This window comes from Bos indicus x Bos taurus, chromosome 24, assembly GCF_003369695.1.
Source record: "Bos indicus x Bos taurus breed Angus x Brahman F1 hybrid chromosome 24, Bos_hybrid_MaternalHap_v2.0, whole genome shotgun sequence".
Lineage (NCBI taxonomy): Eukaryota > Metazoa > Chordata > Mammalia > Artiodactyla > Bovidae > Bos > Bos indicus x Bos taurus.
Window position 1 is genome coordinate 36818389 of NC_040099.1, and position 3987 is coordinate 36822375.

At 37.3% G+C, this 3987-nt stretch overlaps 2 non-coding genes across 2 annotated transcripts; both read right to left on the reverse strand.

Moving 5' to 3' along the window:
- Window positions 1–1464: 1464 nt before the first annotated feature.
- LOC113883046 lies at window positions 1465–1534 on the reverse strand. The gene has a single exon (XR_003508536.1). It is a non-coding gene; the product is annotated as a small nucleolar RNA U2-30 (small nucleolar RNA).
- Window positions 1535–1669: 135 nt separating this feature from the next.
- LOC113883047 lies at window positions 1670–1749 on the reverse strand. The gene has a single exon (XR_003508537.1). It is a non-coding gene; the product is annotated as a small nucleolar RNA U2-19 (small nucleolar RNA).
- Between the last annotated feature and the right edge of the window lie 2238 nt (window positions 1750–3987).

A 3987-nucleotide genomic window follows, 5' to 3' on the forward strand; every position in this document is an offset into this window, starting at 1 on the left:
GAAAATGCAATCTCACTGTGAACTACATTTAAAGAAGAAATCATCATGGAAATACTATAATATTTTAAACTGAAAGAGTATATATTAAAAATAATAAGATAGATATAAGTTTCCAGTAGTGAGGCAGATGGGAATTACTGACACCTACTACTACAAAGCACTTTTATATGTTTGAAAGAAAATACTGAAAATAGAATAACTTTTTAAGTAAATGTATGAGATTACAAAAATGCAAGAAAAAGTATGAAGCCAAATACAAAGGCAGAACATTAGTCCAGGGAAGTAAATAAATACTGAAACCATCAGCTATCTTAAGAATTTATATATACATGCACTCTTGTATACAGTGTGGTAAGTTCACTTCTGTAGACAAACTCTCCGTGGAGGCTTAAGTAGACAAACACATAAAAATAAACTGAAGATTTCCCCTAGAATCCATGGCAAATGGTAGGACCACTTATAAATGCTTTAGGCCTAAATCTATGATATCTACTTGATCTAAAATCCACAAGCTGAAAACTGTAATAAAAGTATTTAAGGCTATACATTTTCCACAAAGTGTCGATTTAACTACATCATGTAAATGTGGATGTGTAGCACTTTCATTTTTGTTCTGTACTAAGTATTTCCTAATTTTAGTTTAAATTATGTGTAAGCATTTTTAATTTTCAACTAAATGAAGTTTCTTATTATCACTTTACTATTTATTTCATATTCAATTGCACTGCCATCATAAAGTGTATAATAGTAATTCCTTAAAATTATGACTCAAAACAAAGTCAGTTTTCACAAATGAGTTCTATGTGTGTTTAAATGAATATTTTCCAATTACTTGTACGGCATACTACTTCGGATATGTCTGATCAAGAGGGCTTACCATGGAATACAATGTTGGTTTAACATTAGAAAATTGTTCAAGGTACTCCAAAATTTGTCTGAAGAAAAGAAACAAAAATAATTTGTTTAGGAAGTTTGTAAAAAATCATTTAACAAACTTCAGTATCTATTTGTGATTCTTTAAGTATCACTCAGAAAAATAAAATGCAAGTTCTATAATTTGATAAAGGTCATGTTACAAAATCACTGCAGACAGTGACTGCATCCATGAAATTAAAGATGCTTGCTCCTTACAAGAAAAGCTATGACAAACCTAGACAGTGTATTAAAAAGCAGAGACATCACTTTGCCAATAAAGGTCTGTTTAGTCAAAGCTATGGTTTTTCCAGTAGTCACGTATGGATGTGAGAGTTGGAGATGCACCATGACATCTAGAAATTCTCAGATTGTGTTTACTCAATTCATGGGATTCTCTTTAATGTAAAATTTATTTTTATAAGTATATAATACTGTACTTATGCTACTTTAGTTTCATTTATATAAATTGTATGTATATAATACATATATATGATATATATGTACATTATTTATCTATGTATATTTTGTAGGTATACTTTTTTTTAATCCTGAGCTCAGATCAAGTGTAGCAACTTTCATAGTTAAAAAGGTCTGCAGTCAAACTTTTACATCATTGCTCAGCCTTTCATACACACACACCCACAGCCAACTCTCATTTACCCACCAATAAGCCCCTCAGTTATCCAGTCAACTTTACACACACACACACACACATACAACCTTCACACTCCTAATTTTAAATTACTCTTTTGCTTCTCAGAACTACAAAGATCATGCATCAGGTAGACTGGGTGGGCTTCTGATGCTCAAATTTGGCTATTTTCTGTAGGTATACTTTTATAGACTAAGAGAATAAAGCTGTGTTATAAAACTGTGATTGGCAATGTAATAAAATCCAGCCTTTCATACTACAAACACTTTGGCTTTTCCAGAAATTCAATTGTCATTCAAAGATGGCAGCATCCTAATGCCTACAGATTGTGTGCTTCTGGGTTCTATTCTTTCTAGCCTTTCCCTGCACTAGCTCCTGCATTTCTGTTACTGTCAGAAGGTAACAAAGATCTTCTTGCAAGTTTAAAGTTGAAAGCAGAAAGATAACATCCTAGACACATGGAATGAAAATCCATTAATATAAGGTAATGAATGGAATTGGGTTCTACAAACACTGTGTTATCAGTTTTATCACTGAATAATTTTTTATGTAAACTATTATCTGTACACAGGAGACAAAGTCATTACCTCTAACAAAAACAAAAATCCCACTTGTGCCCAGAACTTTAAGCCAATAACTGGAACCACTGAGACCCAAGGCTGAGACACTTGCTCTAATACACAAATAATTAATTTCTTAATAGTTATTTTGTTAGCATTGGTGATATTCAATGCCCAGTGGGAAGGTAGGTTTGTTGATAATAGTAATCATGCTTATTCAAGTGAAAGTTTTATTTGCCTCATATAAAAATGTATTTATATCCATTTTACAATGTTTAAATTAATAATGCTTTTTAACATTTCTTCAAATATTTTAAAATAATCTCTAAGTTAGATTTCGTTAAGTCAAAAGCCAAAGGCAATAATTCTTTTCTGTATCTTTTTTATATGTTCTGTAAAAAGAGAGGGGGAAAGGAGTGAGGAAAAGAGAAGAGAAAGGAAGTGAGAAGTAACTCAGGCATTTTCACTGATGAAGTCCACACTTTTGTCTCTCTGTCCATCTCGGTGACACCAGTCAACACGTCCTGAGTTTAGGGCGCCATCTGGCGGGAAGAAGGGGTAGGGGACTTGTCTTGGAGCTGTGTTTACAGTGTGAACACACTGTTTCTCCTTAGGTCTTATGATCCCTGGGAGGCTGGGATCATAGCATGGGTTTTAACGCCCCTCCCCCAGCTAGGCCTGACATTGCTCAGTCTGTGTTCAGATACCCTGCACGTCTGCCACACGCCATGCACTATGCATCTTAGTTTCTGGGGCAAAACAGTGAACAAGGACGTTATTCCAATGACCTAACCGGGGATGTAGGGAAATCAGCAAGTAATTATAACAGAATGTGAGGATGGACTGTGACAATGGTAGACCATAGAAACCAGCCTGGGGAAGGGGATGGGAGTGACCAAGGAACTTCTAACTAAACCGAGATCTGAAGAAGAAGGAAGGGTTAGTCTGCCAGAAAGGAGGAAATAGCAAATGGAATTCTGGGGCTAAGGAGGGAAAGCCAGGAGGAAAGCAAGAAGCTGGCAGGGCAAGTTTGTTTGCAACAGTCATGGTGCTTCGGGTCCACGTGTATCACACAGGTGCTTTCCCCGTTCAGTGTGTTTGGTGACAATACAGGAAGTGGAAGACCCATTCCCCTGCCTCACAAGAGACCCAGTTCCTGTCTTTGAACCTGGAAAGTACCACAGGGTTAGAGAGGGTCAGTTCCTGAGACTCCATGGGCTAGTGTCCCAGAAAGACCAGGACTTGCCAGTCAGAATCTAGTGCTGCCTCTTACTAGCTGTGTGACCATGAGCCAGCTACTCAACACCTCTGGCCTCAGCTTCCTAAGTAATATCACCTCCCAGAGTTACACTGAGGATTAAATGAGAAAGCATCTGTAAAACATGGTGCCCTTTCTCTTAGTGAGTTAAAGCCACTCATTCATGTCCAACACTTTGCAACCCCATGGACTATTTAGTCCATTGAAGTCTCCAGGCCAGAATACTGGAGTGGATAGCCTTTCCCTCTCCAGGTGATCTTCCCAACCCAGGGATCAAACCCAGGTCTCCCACATTGTAGGCGATTCTTTACCAGCTAAGCCACAAGAGAAGCCCACCCTTTCTCTTAGGAGCTGCTCAATGATTATTCCTTCCTTATCTCACTTCTTCTATCTTCAGTGCAAATGACCTTTGAGAGCAAATGCTTAAACTCCCCAGGCCCTACACACACACGCTTACATTCACCCACAACTCAGTTTCTATCCAAAAGACCCTAAATAATGCTCCCTGGCACTGCTCCCAAGTCATTTCTACTGGAGCCACAAGTATAGGAATGTGAAAAGCACTTTGGCTATTTCTGAATGGACTGGTTCAAAATTAGGAA